The following is a 19,159-nucleotide window of genomic DNA, read 5'->3' on the forward strand; positions in this document are numbered from 1 at the left end:
AATTACGATGAGGAATGATTGTTTCCTTAATAAGCACAGCAAGTCTCATTGCCTTACTTGCCCTTGCCGAATAATGAATTGCTCCCCTACAGTTACACGGTGAGATCAAATTCTGAAAATCGGTGGTTCTGAGTAAACATAAAATGATAATCCCACCGCCACATTCCTTTACATCCAACTCTGAATTTTTTTGTAGTTCCAGCAAAGAAATTTGATATGTCACCAAGGAGCGTCAATAATTATTTTAGGGTAAACTCAAAAAGGAATTACGTATCTTAGCAGTACCTTCGAAGGCCAATACTGCCGCGTCACTTGCTGTCCTAAAACGTCACGAGGTAGAAGAACTTGTAGCAGAGACGGTGTTGCGTTTATCTTGGGATATCGAAAAGAATGACACCGATAGTGACCAAAACAAAATGTCATTTGTGCACAATAAGAACCGACAAACAATTTGTGGACGAAAAAAAAGTCAACCTAACTCGCAGGCGAAAGTAACCGGAATATCTTGTAGCCTACTATTGGAAGAAGGGTTGCAACATCGATATTAAAATAATCGATGTTGAGTAAGTGACTTCCGCAAAAATCTCGTTTCTGTAACTGATACATCGTTGTTACTACATACGATAAAGATATTTGAAAAATCACGCAAGGAAGATTTAATTTTTAATTAATATAATAAAAGAAAATATGTTGTATGGTTAGAAATATTTAAAAATACAAAGGAACTGGAAACAGTCACCTAATTCTTCTCAAACCCTCTACCTTTCCTAACGTTAATCTAACAGATGTTGGTGACTTACCTTTCTTGTTTCTGTGTGCCAACTGCGTTCCATGTTTAGAGATATCAAACTAAGGTATCAAAATCTGGATTTCTTTGTCAGACTAATCAGATTTGTCGTTCTTGATTGTAGAGATGTTAAATTCAAATGCATATTTTGTTAAGTAACTGATTAGTTAGTGACGATATCTATAAAGTGCATCGCCATGAGCCTTGGATCAAGAGTTGTCGAAATAGCCAGAATGGCGAAATGTCGAACCTTCTTGCCAGCTATTTCGTTTCTAAACTGAACAATCGTTTCAATTCTATGTTTCATTTTTCGACCGCATCCCGAACCCAAATGACTAACGGGATTACTTTCCTTGCTGAAATTTCTTGTATTAATACTTTAAATGGTCGTCGCAATTCCCCTATATCTTTGACGTAGTTTAACTCGCCGTTAGACAGTACTGCGAAAGCCTCGGTTTAGTTAAAAGCATCGCTAGCGCAACAGACACTAACTCCAGGAAACGTTCTAAGTTGTTACTTGTATTGACGCTCCCTTTATCGTATTTGACAGCATCTGGATTTCAGTTCTCAATTCAGTGCAGTATTTGGCAACATCGAAGAATTTGGTTATGACTAAGTTAATCGTATCGGCAAAACAGGGGATAGTCTTTTTTCCCCAAATATTTTCTAACTGACCTTCATAACAGTGCTGTGTTTATCTGTAATCCTCGTTGAAACTTCTTGAGCTTAAGTATTTCACTTGAAAAAAGAAATCTGTCAGTTTTTCAGTGATGTACAACGGTCTGTGGTGTTGTGGGAGTTCAAAATCACCTTATGTTCCACCGAGCTGTTGAGACTCGACTATAAAGTGAATACTAATACCCACAAATGATTTATTTTTCAATTTGTTGCATGCCCATTGTCAAACACCATTCCTTTCTCCAAATTAAATCCACGTGCGTCTATGATCTGTAATCTAAATATTTCCATCATTTCAAAAAAAAATGCTACCAAAATTCGACACGCTTTTATAAATTCCCTCAATTAACCGGTAAAATTTCGTTCAATGGTATCTCCATTTACTGAACTGAAACATGCGTAATTGACCGGTAACATACTACCGTATTGTCATACAATATTATGGCGCAATAAGGAAATGTAAAAAAAAAGCAATCAACAATCAGGATAATTTATTTTTTACCCAGTAATTTCAGCGCATAGTTCAATTGAGACTATTTGAAGTAATTGATAATATTGTAAACTTCATATTTTACTTATCTACTAGTTCAAAAGTACAAAAATCATAAGGGCAGCAATAAATCTAACACTACAGAAATTGCGAGACTCGACGAATTGACGATTGAAAATCCAGCTTTGTCCTAGGTGTTTGAAAACGTTTTCTTGGCTCCCACCTACATAGAGAGGGTTGATCATCACAATAAATAACGGAAATCAGAGATCGCACACAAAGATTTAAGTGTCAGCTTTTCTCGCGAGGTGTTCGAGAGTGGAGGAGTATTGAAATAACTTGAAGTTGGTTCGATGAACGCTGTGCCAACCACATGATTGTGAACTGCTGAGTAATCCTGCAGATATAGATGTTGAACTGCGGTGGATAAACACAGCTGTCAGCTTTATTGTTATTTATTTATTATAGTGTTTATTTATTTAGCCTATTCTTTTGAAAATACTGTGTTTGCGGTTACGAGGCTCCTGTCAGCACAATGTCCGTAGCAAGAGCTACACGTGCTGTGTGGGTAAACCGCTTATGACTATCAAACTGTTATTGAAATGAATATCGTAAAAGGTCAGACACTGGTTTTCTGCCAGCGAAATGTCACCCTCACGACTATTTTAAGATTTCTTTAAATTTCTGCCCTTAGGATCAATGAATAATTAAGAAATTCTTACAAATGCCTTTAAACTTGTGTGTACTCGTAGACAGATATTAGTAACATCCTCTAACCACACACTGACAGAGAAGAAAGCACTTTTATACTGTACGTTAAAATTAACCTTTGTCATGTCTGGAGCATGTGTAGATTCCAGACGAGTTCCTTGCTCAGTTACCCTGGAATGGGCCAGCGATACCTGACTAGTGCACAGAAACAAAGCGGCGCTGGATTCCGCCGCAGCGCGAGTTGAAAGCACCGTGGGCAACCCCACTGAATGGCGAACTCTTGTGTGACATTCCCTCAGTCAGCGCAGCAGTGTAATAAACCACTGCGTGAAAGGGCGACCACTGTCAAAGGCACACGGAATAGTACCAAACCAGGCATTGAGCTGACTTCGTTAAGCATGTCTTTCATTTCAGCCAAACAACACGGATGACAAAGGGAAAAAGAAGAAGCAAAACGAGAATAGATACACATTGGGGGAGTACCTACTGCATGACATTTCAACCACATGTCAATGCCTGAAGGGCTATAACCGCAAATAATGTCAGCTACATCCATAGATGACACATATTATATGAGACTAGGAAGCTTATTAATTCTCTATTCAGCATTTTATAAAAATGTGTTTCACTACCGTATGATAAATCTGTAACGGTAGCAGTGAATAAACGTCGCTATGCTGCAGTACTCAGTTACACACTTTCAAGCACGCAGCAAGATGTTTGGTTTTGTTTTGAATATTTTCTTTATACGAGCATAAAGGTCCATTAGCTATTGCTCATGAATTTTTAGTTGACTCCTGACATAAAAACATCGGAGAAATTTGTATCCAGTCAGCATGAAGCCAATGAGGTGTGGCAACCGATGTCGTCGAACCGCCAATATATGTGAATGTTTTGGTGTGGGAAATAAAATGACGGTGTGAGAAACAAACTAAAGTGACATAAAAGCAAATCGCAACACCAAAATCCAATTACTGCATAGCGCAGAAATTTCTGAACTGTATTGGCCTAGGTAACATACACTACTGGCCATTAAAATTACTACACCAAGAACAAATGCAGATAATAAACGGGTATTCAGTGGTCAAATATATTATACTACAACTGACATGTGATTACATTTTCACTCAATTTGGGTGCATAGATCCTGAGAAATCAGTACCCAGAACCTATGGCCGTAATAACGGCCTTGATACGCCTGGGCATTGAGACAAACAGAGCTTGGATGGTGTGTATAGGTACAGCTGCCCATACAGCTTCAACACGATAGCACAGTTCATCAAAAGTAGTGACTGGAGTATTGTGACGAGCCAGTTGCTCGGCCACCATTGACCAGACGTTTTCAATTGATGAGAGATCTGGAGATTGTGCTGGCCAGGCCAGCAGTCGGACATTTTCTGTATCCAGAAAGGCCCGTACAGGACCTGCAACATGCGGTCGTGCATTATCCTGCTGAAATGTAGGCTTTCGCAGGGATCGAATGAAGGGTAGAGCCACGGGTCGTAACACATCTGAAATGTAACGCCTGTTCAAAGTACCGTCAATGCGAACAAGAGGTGACCGAGACGTGTATCCAACGGCACCCCATAAGATCAAGCTGGGGGATACGCCAGTATGGCGATGACGAATACACGCTTCCAATGTGCGTTCACTGCGATGTCGCCAAACATGCATGCGACCATCATGATGCTGTTAACAGAACCTGGATTCATCCGAAAAAAATGACGTTTTCCCATTGGTGCACCCAGGTTCGTCGTTGAGTACACCATCGCAGGCCCTCCTGTCTGTGATGCAGTGTGAACGGTAACCGCAGCCATGCTCTCCGAGCTGATAGTCCATGCTGCTGCAAACGTCGTCGGAGTATTCGTGCAGATGGTTGTTGTCTTGCAAACGTCCCCATCTGTTGACTCAGGGATCGAGACGTGGCTGCACGATCCGTTACAGCCCCGCGGATATGATGTCTGTCATCTCGACTGCTAGTGATACGAGGGCGTTGGAATCTAGCACGGTATTCCGTATTACCCTCCTGAACCCACCGATTCCATATTCTGCTAACAATCATTGGATCTCGACCAATGCGAGCAGCAATGCCGCGATACGATAAGCCGCAATCGCGATAGGCTACAATCCGACCTTCATCATAGTCGGAAACATGATGGTACGCATTTCTCCTCCTTACACGAGGCATCACAACAACGTTTCACCAGGCAACGCCGGTCAACTGCTGTTTGTGTATGAGAAATCTGTTGCAAACTTTCCTCATGTCAGCACGTTGTAGGTGTCGCCACCGGCGCCAACCTTGTGTGAATGCTCTGAAAAGCTAATCATTTGCATATCACAGCATCTTCTTCCTGTCGATTAAATTTCGCGTTTATAGCACGTCATCTCCGTGGTGTAGCAATTTTAATGGCCAGTAGTGTATTTAAGTTATTAACTGGGCAACATCACAGATTAATATAAGCGCTAGGTAAATCATTCCAAATACGAAGTTCTGTTACGTTATTATCCGGTGTAACTGTCAGAATTTTTAATGCAACCTTGCAAATGTACATGCACTGTGTTGTATAGGTGCCGGACGTCAGCTTGTGGGACGGAGTTCCAGGCCCGTTACACTTGATCGATCAATACAGGGACGGTTAATGCTGTTAGTGGATGACGTTGGAAGTGTCATTCGATGGTATCCCACATGTACTCGACTGGAGATAAATCTGTCGATCGAGTCGGCCACCGCAACATGTCGACACTCTGTAGAGCATGTTGGTTTACAGTAGTGGTATGTGGCAAGCGTGATCCTGCTGGGAAACGCCTCCTGGAATGCTCCTCATGAGTGGCAGCACAACAGGTCGAATCACCAGGCTGACGTCCAAATGTACAGTCAGGCTGCGTGGGATAACCACGATGATGCTTTTCCTGTCATTGGAAATCGCATCCCAGACCATATCTCCAGGTGCAGGTCCAGTGTGTCTACCACGCAGACAGGTTCGTTGCACGTCCTCATCTGGCCTCCTACTAACCAAAACACGGTCACCAAGGTAGAATCAGGTTTCACCAGAAAACAGAACAGATCCCCATCCTGACCTCCAGAGAGCTCTCGCTTGACACCACTGACTTCGGAAATGGTGGTGGGTTGGGGTCAGAGGAATGCATGCTACACGGCGTCTGGTTCGGAGCTGTCCATAAAGTAACCGATTTGTAACAGATCGTTGTATCACTGTGGTGCCAACTGCTCAAAATGCTGTTGAGGATGCAACACGATGCGCCAGAATCATACGCCGAACACGATGGTCTTTCCTCACGGTTGTGCCACGTGGCAGGCCAGCGTCCAGTCTTCTTGCGACCGTACACTCTCGTGACCACCGCTGGCAGCAACCATGTACAGTACCTACATTTCCTCCAAATATTCCTGCAATATCAGAGAACGAACATACACATTCTCGTAGTCCTATTACATAACATCGTTCAGACTCTGTGACATTTTGATATCGCCATCTTTGTCGTCTTAAAGGTATTATTGACTAACATCAACTCACCACCCCCCATCTATAACGTCAATGGAAATGAGCGTTTGGCGTCATTGGCCGGGAGGCCCCTTGCGGCCGGCCGGTGTGGCCGTGCGGTTCTAGGCGCTTCAGTCTGGAACCGCGTGGCCGCTACGATCGCAGGTTCGAATCCTGCCTCGGGCATGTATGTGTGTCATGTCCTTAGGTTAGTTAGGTTTACGTAGTTCTAAGTTCTAGGGGACTGATGACCACAGATGTCAAGTCCCATAGTGGTCTTGAACCATTTGAGCCAAGGTCCCTTGCGGGACAGGTCCAGCCACCTTGGTGCAGGTCATATTACATCCGACGCCACATTGGGCGACCTGCGCGACGGATGGGGATGGAGAGAACACAACACCCAGTCCCTGAGCGGAGAAAATCCCCGACCGAGCCGGGAATCGAACCCGGGCCCGTAGCACCGCAACCCGTCACGCTGACCACTCAGCTATCGGGGCGGACATCTCAGAGGTAACTAACGCTCACGACCGTTAAAGCAAACTTGATTTGCATCCTCAAAGTGTCGCTAATAGCGCCATTCTTATGCGCCTGGCGTGAAATTTGAATAGACGCCTACCAAATTTCTTTATGTCGCACAGCTCCTTATTTTTGTCGCAATTCTTTTTCTGTCAGTCTGTTTCTGACTTTTTCGCTTCACTTGTGCCGTTCGCCTCACAAGCAGTCCTCGTTCCTAGTTTCTAGCTGGGTTTCACGTTTCCTACTTCCTGTATGATTACTCAAGATACTTATGGCGGGTTGTTGAAGCCGCAAAAATGTGTATTTATTTTAGTAAAACTGAAAGTAGAGCCCGATTAGGAAAGGTTGACTATATTCCATTACTTTCTGCACTTGCGTGGCCATAGTGTTGAGTCAACAAATACGTACTTTGTATCTACTTGGAAAGATCGATTTAAAATAACCTAAATAATTACAGAATTCATTCGATGCGTTACACTGTTTTAGGGTGTGATTTCAACATCAATGTACGCTCGAACGAATTACCAGGGATGCCGAGAAAGTAATGCACAGCATTTTACCTTAAACAGTTCTTTATTGAACGTAATTAAACACACGAAAGAACGGTGTTTTATCTGCACAACCTATTTTTCCACGTAATGTTCATCTCGTTCTATGGCCTTCCTCCAGCATGAAACAAGGACGTGTATCCCCTATCGGTACCAATCCATGACCTGGTGGTGGAGCCAGTGCGCCACCGGGTGAACTTCCTTTGCTGATTCACAGATGCAGCACCAACTTGTTCAAATGGCTTTGAGCACTATGGGACTTAACTTCTAAGGTCATCAGTCCCCTAGAACTTAGAACTACTTAAATCTAACTAACCTAAGGACATCACATCCAATCATGCTCGAGGCAGGATTCGAACCTGCGACCGTAGCGGTTGCGCGGTTCCAGACTGTAGTGCCTAGAACCGCTCGGCCACCCCGGCCGACGCAGCGCCAACTGCCGATCGTAATGCGTCTGTCCTTGCGAATGACAATATCAGCTCTCTGCAACATGTCAGGTGTGACAGCTCTAACATGGAAATTAAGCGTTTCCGGACACATGTCCACATAACATCTTTTCTTTATTTGTGTGTGAGGCATGTTCCCTGAAAGTTTGGCCGTACCTTTTTGTAACACACACACACACACACACACACACACACACACACACACATATACACTCCTGGAAATTGAAATAAGAACACCGTGAATTCATTGTCCCAGGAAGGGGAAACTTTATTGACACATTCCTGGGGTCAGATACATCACATGATCACACTGACAGAACCACAGGCACATAGACACAGGCAACAGAGCATGCACAATGTCGGCACTAGTACAGTGTATATCCACCTTTCGCAGCAATGCAGGCTGCTATTCTCCCATGGAGACGATCGTAGAGATGCTGGATGTAGTCCTGTGGAACGGCTTGCCATGCCATTTCCACCTGGCGCCTCAGTTGGACCAGCGTTCGTGCTGGACGTGCAGACCGCGTGAGACGACGCTTCATCCAGTCCCAAACATGCTCAATGGGGGACAGATCCGGAGATCTTGCTGGCCAGGGTAGTTGACTTACACCTTCTAGAGCACGTTGGATGGCACGGGATACATGCGGACGTGCATTGTGCTGTTGGAACAGCAAGTTCCCTTGCCGGTCTAGGAATGGTAGAACGATGGGTTCGATGACGGTTTGGATGTACCGTGCACTATTCAGTGTCCCCCCGACGATCACCAGTGGTGTACGGCCAGTGTAGGAGATCGCTCCCCACACCATGATGCCGGGTGTTGGCCCTGTGTGCCTCGGTCATACGCAGTCCTGATTGTGGCGCTTACCTGCACGGCGCCAAACACGCATACGACCATCATTGGCACCAAGGCAGACGCGACTCTCATCGCTGAAGACGACACGTCTCCATTCGTCCCTCCATTCACGCCTGTCGCGACACCACTGGAGGCGGGCTGCACGATGTTGGGGCGTGAGCGGAAGACGGCCTAACGGTGTGCGGGACCGTAGCCCAGCTTCATGGAGACGGTTGCGAATGGTCCTCGCCGATACCCCAGGAGCAACAGTGTCCCTAATTTGCTGGGAAGTGGCGGTGCGGTCCCCTACGGCACTGCGTAGGATCCTATGGTCTTGGCGTGCATCCATGCGTCGCTGCGGTCCGGTCCCAGGGCGACGGGCACGTGCACCTTCCGCCGACCACTGGCAACATCGATGTACTGTGGAGACCTCACGCCCCACGTGTTGAGCAATTCGGCGGTACGTCCACCCGGCCTCCCGCATGCCCACTATACGCCCTCGCTCAAAGTCCGTCAACTGCACATACGGTTCACGTCCACGCTGTCGCGGCATGCTACCAGTGTTGAAGACTGCGATGGAGCTCCGTATGCCACGGCAAACTGGCTGACACTGACGGCGGCGGTGCACAAATGCTGCGCAGCTAGCGCCATTCGACGGCCAACACCGCGGTTCCTGGTGTGTCCGCTGTGCCGTGCGTGTGATCATTGCTTGTACAGCCCTCTCGCAGTGTCCGGAGCAAGTATGGTGCGTCTGACACACCGGTGTCAATGTGTTCTTTTTTCCATTTCCAGGAGTATATATATATATATATATATATATATATATATATATATATATATATATATATATATAAATTTTGCATTAATTATTTTTAACATCGTCCTTCGTATGTTCTGAGCAACAAATCATACGATTCATCCTTAAATTTCTGTTTTTATACTCATCTGAGCTAAAATCCGACAATGCTGGCAATGATTTACACGTTTCTTTGCACACTAATCATAACTCTCTTTCGTCTTGTTTTGGACAAATTTTCAACATATGAACAACAACGAACAGCGAAAACAAAGAGAGCCAATGACTGTAGCACACTAAATAATTGGCAAAGATATTGTCAGTAATGCTCACAGCACTTTGGGGCTGTGTGATGAATATCAATAGTTTTTGATGTTCTCAGTATTATTGCGCAGTCTCTCAGTCTCACCCATATATGTTTAATATTATTGCTACTACTACTACTACGTGATCAGGCCCAGTGGACCGCACGCATCTACAAGTTTCCTCCTCCACTGTATTCTGCCCATTGCTGTTATCCGCCATTCGTCCACATCTATTGACATTTGTTTTAAATCTTCATGGAGTCCATCCCTCCAACGCTTCTTGGGTCTCCCTGGCGGTCTCTTTCCCGTAGGTGTGAAATCCAGGAGCTTCCGAGGCCATCTGTGATCCTCCATCCGGGCCACATGACCGGCCCACTGCATTCGTTTGGCTTTGACAGCTCCTGCAATGTTGGGCTGCTGGTATAGTTCCTCAAGCTCTTGGTTGTATCTGATCCTCCATTCCCCTGTATCTGCATCCAGAACCGGACCGAAGATCTTCCGAAGCACTTTTCTCTCAAAGACAAGGAGCTTATGGAAGTCCTGTTTCCGGAAACTCCATGTCTCACAGCCATATAGAACATCAGGCTGGATCAGGGTTTTGTACAGTCGAATCTTGAACTGTCTGGAGAGAGATTTGGACCGAAGCAGTTGTGCTAGGCTGTGGTAAGATCGGTTTCCTGCTTGTATTCTGGCATTGATCTCTGCTTCACATGACGAGTTCTCAGTGAAAAGTGCTCCTAGGTATTTGAATTCTTGCACTCTCTTGTAGGAATGGTCCCCAACCTGCAGTGATTGTAGATGATCAGCAGTCTGACAATGACCACGCGTCATAACGAGGTACTCTGTCTTAGCTTCGTTTATGTTTAGCCCAAATTTGCTGGCAGCCTCCTTTAGTGCTTTGCTCATTTGCTCCAACTCCTCTTCCGACCTAGAGAGTAAACAGATGTCGTCTGCATAGGCTAAGTATGCCAGTCTCTTTCCTTCGATTTCAATCCCTTCGTTCTTTTGGAAGGTCTCGCGTATGATCTTCTCGAGGGCAAAGTTGAACAGGATAGGGGACAACTCATCTCCTTGCCTGAGTCCTGTCACAATTTCAGATTCCTCAGTTACGCGATTTCCCATCTTCACCTTTGCATGTTTCTCATTCAGACAGATCTTTATCAGATTGATGAGTTTCTCTGCTATGCCAAACTCCCTTAAACAGTTGAGCAGGCTCTTGCGATGTATGCAATCATATGCCTTCTTAAAATCAACGAATAAAATATGCAAATCTTTACCATATTCACCCAGTTTCTCAGTGAGCTGCCGGAGACTGAAGATGTGATCTACTGTTGACCGTCCTGGCCGGAAACCTCCCTGGTAGTTCCCAATCACCGATTCTGCCACTGGATGAATTCTATGTATGAGGCAATTGGACAGGATCTTATAGCAGACGTTAAGCAGGGGCTTTCCTCGATAGTGGTCACATTTCAGTTTGTCGCCCTTCTTATGTATTGGACAAATCAGAGCTGTTTTCCATTCTCGTGGTAGTTCTTCTTTTGTCCATATTGCCTGTATCAGTCGGCGTATTTTTTTCTGCAAGTTTCTCTCCTCCCGCCAGGATCATTTCAGCCTGTATTCCATCTTGACCCGGACTCTTGTTCTGTTTAAGGTGTCTGATTCTGGTTTTTATCTCATCCAGGGTAGGTGGGGGATAGTCTGCATCGGCTGTAATTGGGTACTGGAAATCAAACTGCAGTTCGGGTTCATCACAATTTAGCAGCTGTCGAAAGTACTCTTTCCATCTCTCAGCTATGTCCCTATCGTTCGTCAGGATCTTATCACGGGAATCTTTGACAAATTTCTGCTTGGCCTGGTGACCTTTGCAGAGGTACTTCACCCTCAGAAACATTTCCCTCGTCTTTTGTCCTCTGAAGTCTGTTTCTGCTTCAGTGATGATTTTCCTTATGTATTTCCTCTTTGCTCTTCTCAGAATTGCTTGTGTAGTCTTTTGGACCTCCTCAAATTGTGCTTTGGCCTGTGCCAGATTTGTCCCCTTCAGCCATTTGTTCCTGGCTTCCTTTCTCCTTTCCAGGGCATCTGCACATTCCTTTCCAAATCAGATCTTCTTTCCCACTAGGTTTCCCATGAGTGTTTCCTTTGCTGTATCCCTAACTGAGCTCTGGATGTTTCCCCACATAAGTTAGAGGTCCTGATTCGCGTCCACTTCGCTGAGTGCTTCAAAGAGGTTACTAAGTTGCAACTGGTATCTGGTCTTCGTTGCCTCTTCTTTTAGTTTCTCCACATGGTACCTTCCCACTCTTTTTAACTTAGGCCCCGTTCTTCCTTTACACTGTATGTTTAAATGGCCTCTGACCACGAAATGATCACTCCCATCTTCGGCACCCCGCGCTGTCTTAACATCTAACACCCATCTCTTGGCTCTGAGATCAACGGCAACATGGTCTATTTGATTTACAGTTCTCCCATCTGGTGATACCCAGGTTCCTTTATGTATGTTTTTCCGCTGGAAGTTTGTGCTGGAGATGAACAACCCTAATGATGTAGCAAAGCTGATGAACCTAACTCCATTGTCATTGCTTAGGTTGTGTAGACTGCGCCTACCTGTTGTGTCTTGGAATATTTGTTCTATCCCTACCTTGGCATTCATATCACCAAGGAGGATCCTCAGGTGTCCATTTGGTATAGCGTCCATCACTGCCTCTAGCTGTGCATAGAACTCGTCTTTCACTTCACATTCGCTCTCCTCCGTGGGAGCATGACAGTTATTGCGCTTCAGGATAAATTGTGCGAGATTATTGATGGTCTAGGGGTCCTTTAAGTGGTGTTTTTGTAAAACAAAACTTGGACTTGGGAACAGGCAGAGCAGCTATGTGTAACTTTGAAAATAAATTTAGAAAAACAAATGAAAAGGTTATTATGAATTGCTTGAAATTAGAACTTACTTCCCCGTCGCTGTTTTGAATTTGTATGTCCCTACAGACATTTGCTTCTCAGTAATAAGTTCAAATGACCACGCTTTCCGGGGAACGAGTCTGTAATACAATTAACGTACGGAGAGAAACATGAAATTAGTTTCACGAGAAAACAATAATTGAAGGGAGTTCACAAACTGTAACTAATAATTCCTAACTCATTTATTACCAACTGAGTTACCTATAAGGTTAGTGCTTTGAGAAGTACAATCTGTACTGATATGAAATACACTCATAGTAAATAATACAGTAACCTAATAATATGTTCACTGACCACAACTACCAAGAACCTACTAATTATCTTACGTCAGATAAATCCATTTGAAGACGATGGATGTGTTTCTAGAACCCATACGTGTATAAATCTGATAAAATAGTCACAGAGTTCAGTTCCGCTGTCACCGGCGAACGGCGTCTACTGGAAAGCGGTTACAGATAGGGGGTTAGGGAGAGAGAGAGAGAAAGAGAGAGAGAGAGAGAGAGGGAGAGAGAGAGAGCAAAATATGTTAGGTCTTCTCTCAGGGCACAAAACGGAGAAACTTCCCTTCGTTAGAATTATTTATTTTCTGTTCCTGAGTTGCAATGCGTCATGTTAGACGGGAGCTGGCGTGTATAATTGAGCTGCAGCCGCTCCGAATGCAAATTATCGGGGTGGTATTTCTATAAGGGACGTCGTTAAATGTATGCGTCATCAGCCGTAAATACCAGCCATCATAAGTACATTTCTGGTAGGCATTATGAAGTGCAACACAACTTCTTTGTTCCTTAAACGGCCACAAAATCATATTCTAGAATGTGCAATTACAAAAATTGTAGCCATCGTTTTTCCGTCTCAGCTTTTTAATGACATAAAATTGCCGCTTTTTGTCATCAAAGAAAGCCTTGGAAGTGAGAATGTGGTTTTCTTTACTAGCTACGTAATCAACACGTTATTGGCATTTTCACTGAAGCTTGTGGGAGAAAAAGGTTCTCATTATAAGAATTAGCATAGTTCTTAAGTTCGTAGCGTTTTTCTTTTGCATGTTGCTGTCCCGGTTGCTGAGGATTTATCTATCGATTGTCTTTTTTATTTGTAGTTTGTTGTTGCTATTTGAGTTTACCTATCGTCTTTTTTTTTCTCTTTTTTTTTTTATAGTGAGCGCAGCTCTGCACGCTAGAAAATGGAGTGCGAAATGGAGAAATCTGAACATTTCCGACATAGTCTTCTGTTTGAGCTCAACAGAAGGCTGAGAGCAGCGGAGGCAGCCAGAAATATTTGCGCCGTTTATGGGCATAATACCACTGGACGGAGCACGCCAAGAAAATTGTTTTCTCGTTTTAAGGAGGATCGCATTGACTTTAGTGACTCTCCACGGTCAGGAAGACCTTAGGGGTTTGATGAGAATCGTTTAAACAGATTAATCCAGAATGATCTACGTGAGTATACTCCAGAACTGTCAAATGTGGTGAAACGGTTATAATTCCACCACCTTGAGACATCTGCATGTAATGGGGAAGGTTCAAAAGTCGGGTATATGGGTGTCACATGCTCTAAGACAAACTAACAAAACTCCACAGGTGACCTTATGTGCATCTCTGCTTGCTCGTCATTAGTTGGGTCTTGAACAACACTGACCATTCCTATCCTGTATTGCTACTGGTGACTGGAAATCGTTTGTTAATGCAAACGTAAGGAAAAGTAAGGAATGGTTGAGCCCAAACCAAGCAGCAAATCCCCGTACCAAGACTTGCGTGCATCCACAAAAGATAATATTATTCATCTGGTGGAACAGCGACGGTGTGATGTACTACGAATTGCTTCCGCGAGGTGTAACCATCACTGCTGACATTTATCGTCAACAACTGAGACGTCTTGCAGACGCAGTCCAAGAACAACGACCAGGAAGACTGCGTGAAGTGACGCCACTTCACCATAACGCCCATCCACATTCTGCAAAGACTGACAAAATACACTACACAGAAGTTGAGCTGCGAAGTCATTCAGCACCCACCTTATTCACCTTATTTTGCACCCTCATAATTTTACCTTTTCTTCTCTCTATCGAACAGCCTTCGAGCTTCCTCTCCCAATGAAAATGCGATCGGGACATCGTACGACGAGTTCTTCGCCTCAAAACCATCTGATTTCTGCAGCCGTGGAATGGAAAAGTTTCCCAAGCGTTGGCAAACTGTTCTAAGTAGTGAAGGAGAATATATTGTTGATGACTTAAATCTCTGTTATGTGTATCTGCTGTGTTTATTAAATTTATGGAAATACGCTACGAACTTAGTCACCAACCCAATACAATAAATTACTCACGCCCAAATTGTCTGCTCTGGAACGAAGAACCTGTGTCTTCAGCTCATTTCTTGTGGCGTCCTGCCTATAGCGATCTAAATGTTTAGAGGTCTTACAATATCTGTGAACCCCTGTTAAATCCAAAGTTAAGGATACTAATGATTTTCTTTTTATTATTTCACGTGCTACCTGATTTATCGCACATACAGGAGACATCCAGAACGCTTGTTCCCGACCTTACACTGTAGGCCCAAGCAAGTCCCGATCAGGATCCCTGCTCCTTGTAAGCTATTTCCAGAAATTAAAGATTATTAAATTAGGTATCTGGTAATTTCCAGCAGACAGGCTCTTATCCACTAAGCGCATTCGCATTTAAAGATGTTCCATGTGCCAGAAAAAACAAATACAGTCATGGCTAGAGTTCGAAACGAAATACTGTAGTAGAGAAATGAGAAACGTTTATAAATTTTCCTAACAGGTCGACGTCACATCAGTCGATCTGAAAACCGCAATTATATCTCTTCCTCAAACTGGTTCATTACTAGAGACATTATATTAACAGTTAACAGGTCCCTATTGAATGTGAAAAGTTGACAAGCTATGTATTTTATGATATCCACACCATGTCTCACAACTGTGTCTGATACTTGATAGTAAACCGTCATAGTTATACACTGGCGTTTTCAGATTAATAAATATTACGTTGAGTTCACGTTATAATCATATATTTACCATGCACAGGGTGACAATTATTGAACTGTACGAAATAAAATCGTCATAACTTCTAAACGGTTTGCATTAGGACGTTCAAACTGCGCGGTTGGTCGCGGGGCATAATGGGAATTAGTATACGCATGCGCACTCAACTTATTGTTGTCGGCCCACTTTAATTTGGGTGGGTTCAACAATAAGCAACACCCGGGTTCCCGGGTTCGATTCCCGGCGGGGTCAGGGATTTTCTCTGCCTCGTGATGGCTGGGTGTTGTGTGCTGTCCTTAGGTTAGTTAGGTTTAAGTAGTTCTAAGTTCTAGGGGACTGATGACCATAGATGTTAAGTCCCATAGTGCTCAGAGCCAATAAGCAACATTGGCGCATTTGGGGACTGAGAATCAAAATTTCGCGATCGAGAAGTGTCTTCACCATCAAAGGGTGACTGTGAGTTGTGAAATGTCCTGTCACGGAATAATCCGTGACATGTTCCTTGATGGCACGGTGACTACCGACTGGTAAATGAAGGTTTTGGAAGATGGTTTCATCTCCATTAGCCAAAGTGACCCTGATTTCGACAAGATGCGGTTCATGCGAGACGAACCTCGACCCCATCAAAGTAGGAGAGTGTTTGATGTCCTGGAAGGGCACTTTTGGAACCGTATTCTGACTCTTGGGTACCCAGAAGCTACAAGTATGGGCCTCGATTGGCAGCCACGTTCCCCGGATGTGAACACAAGTGACTCATTTTCGTGAGGCTATATTAAAGACAAGATGTACAGCAATAACCCCAAAAAACCATTACTGAGTTGAAAAGAGCCATTCAGGAGGTCATTGACAGCATCGATCTTCAGACACTACTGCGGTTCATGCAGATTTTTGCTATTTGTTTTTGCCACATCATCGCCAATGATGGTAGTCGTATCGAAAATGTCATAACCAAAATCCGAATACCTGTACTGACGTTTACATGTTGAATAAAGTGGATGCACGTTGTAGTTTGTAACGAATTTACGTTTTTCTTCATATAGTTCAATAATTGTCACCCTGTATACGCTTTCAGTAAATAATTACTTCGACTGTGTATCGTTACTTTTTGTCAGTGAGCTCTAAGCTGCCTGGATGTACATCTCTGATCTCAGAGAAATAGATCTTCGACGTGCTTGAAAATCCTTGTCATTGCATAGATCACCATGTCGTAATTAGACAAAAGTCTTTCACTGGTCTGTTTGGGAAGGAAGATTTTTTACTTATAAATGTCTTTAAACTTAATATACGATAAAAAGGCTGATGTGGGAACAGAATCAAAAATTATTTTCATTTTGTGTTCTCATGACATTTCTTCAAAAGAGTGTTGTAATTAGGAAAGAAGCGAAATACGAGTGTTTTTGGCCAGCACGTTGAGACAGCTCGGGTTCGACAGCCAGACAGTAAAGAGATCACTGATAACCTTCGACGCTGTTTAACACTAGAACGGCGGAAGGGGTCAAAATGACCCCCGCCATACGTTTTTCGTTCATTGTGTTATCCAGTTTATTTAATTAGTTAATTAAATTATATGACTTTATCTAATTTTTTCTCCTCTTTCTGAAGATGTTTTTGTATTTACAAAAATTTTAATTTTCTTTGCCATTTCATTCAGCATACCTAGAACGGCGGAAGGGGTCAATTTGACCCCAATGTAATTTCTCTTCTGAATATATGTAAATTTTCCAACAATACAGTGGTAATAGTGAGCAGTTCCGCAGAGCAGTTGCTCCTCATTCTTTCAAAGTGGCGCGTGTACGTTCCAGTCCATTACAGCTTATGTTGTGTCACTCAGGCAGTCTTTGACCGTGAAACACGTTTTCGAACATGTATTGTCAGCCTGAACTTTCTGATAAAGAAGTGTTATATCTCTTAGAGAATTTCGAAGATGAATCGGAAATTGACTTCACTGATGGAAATGATCATTACGTACCTGACACAAGTGAAGACGAAGACATTGTGAATGAGGGGCGATTAGTGGAAGAGGATTGAGATACTGATATGTGTCAATCATGACCTCTTTCACCACAGCAGGTACAGTTGGAAGATAAAGGTGACTGCAAAGGATCGAACAGTGTGGGAGATTGGACATTATTCATCTTCTGGAAGGCAGTCAACTGTGAATGTTCTGAAGGAGAGAGGAGGTCCCACTGCTTATTCTTGCCAGCGAGTAGACAGCTCTGGCATCAGTGCCTTCCATCTTGTTTTTCATGAAGCAATGATACGTCTCATGAAGAAATACACAGAATCAAAGGCTCGAAAAGTACTAAAAAACAATGACCGGACTGTGTCACTTGAGGAACTGGAGAAACTGATAGCCATCACGTCTGTTCGGAGTATATTGTGCACAAAAGGTATGGCTGTGTATGATCTCTGGTCGCACTGTTGGGGGCCTGCTTTTATCAAGGACATTATGCCAAGAGACAGATTTCACGAGCTCATCAGATTTCTCGGTTTTGATGAAAAGCCAACCAAGGCTGAACGCCTGGGAGAAAACAAATTCGCTCTTGTATCTGAAATTTTAGAAAAGTTCATTGAAAAGCGTATTCTCGCTCACCGCCACGAAGAAGATATAACCAATGACGAGCAACTGCTACCAAGCAAAGCAAGATGCAATTTTACTCAATTCATGTTCAAAAAACCAGACAAATCCTGGTTGGCTGCTCATGTAACAACAAAGTATATATGTAATGCTTTCCCATACCACGGCAAAGAGGACACACATAGAGAGAAACAACCACTTGAATAGTACGTCGTTCTGCTTCTCATGGAGCCATTTGTACATCAAGGAAGAAATGCGACCACAGACAACTTCTTTATGTCTCTTCAACTTGCTGAAATACTCAAAGAAAAGAAAACTTAATTATTTGGTGCAATGAACAACATCCGTCGTGAAATCTCCGATGAAGTAAGGAAGCCAAATTCTGAAATACACTCCACCACAATACTGCACAAAAGTAGAAACACAGGCTGCACCTCGACTGTATATCTGTGGAAGAAGAATAACAATTTCATTATTCTTAGTATGCTGCTTGCTGAAGCAGCAATAAGCAAGGAAGAAAAGAAAAAACCTGAAACCGTAACATTCTACAATTCAACAAAGTACGGGATGGACGTGGTTGATCAAATGATCCGTAAATATATTACGAAAGTTGCATGTAGTAGATGGCCAATCCATGTTTTCTACAACATACTGGACATGTTGGCAATAAACCTATGGGTCATCTATAACCTACTAACGAACAAGGAAACGGAAAGGAAGAAGTTCTTATTTCAACTGTCAAATGAGCTCAAGAGAACGAAAGAGCAAGATCATCAAGCAAAGGAAGAGGATATTGGACTGAAATCACCTAGTATGCGGAGGAAGTCCAAAATCAGCCTCTGCAAAGGCAACAAGACCAGCAAAAACTGTGTAAAGTGCCACACTGCCGTGTGTGGAAATTGTGCACATAAAACGGAAATCACTTGTGCTAAGAGCTTCTAGCAAGTTCAAATAAGTTGAGTGAAAAATAATACAGAGCTATTTGTAAAACACATGTGAGAGTAAAATGGACCAAATATAGTA

This window comes from Schistocerca americana, chromosome 7 (assembly GCF_021461395.2).
Source record: "Schistocerca americana isolate TAMUIC-IGC-003095 chromosome 7, iqSchAmer2.1, whole genome shotgun sequence".
Classification (NCBI taxonomy): domain Eukaryota; kingdom Metazoa; phylum Arthropoda; class Insecta; order Orthoptera; family Acrididae; genus Schistocerca; species Schistocerca americana.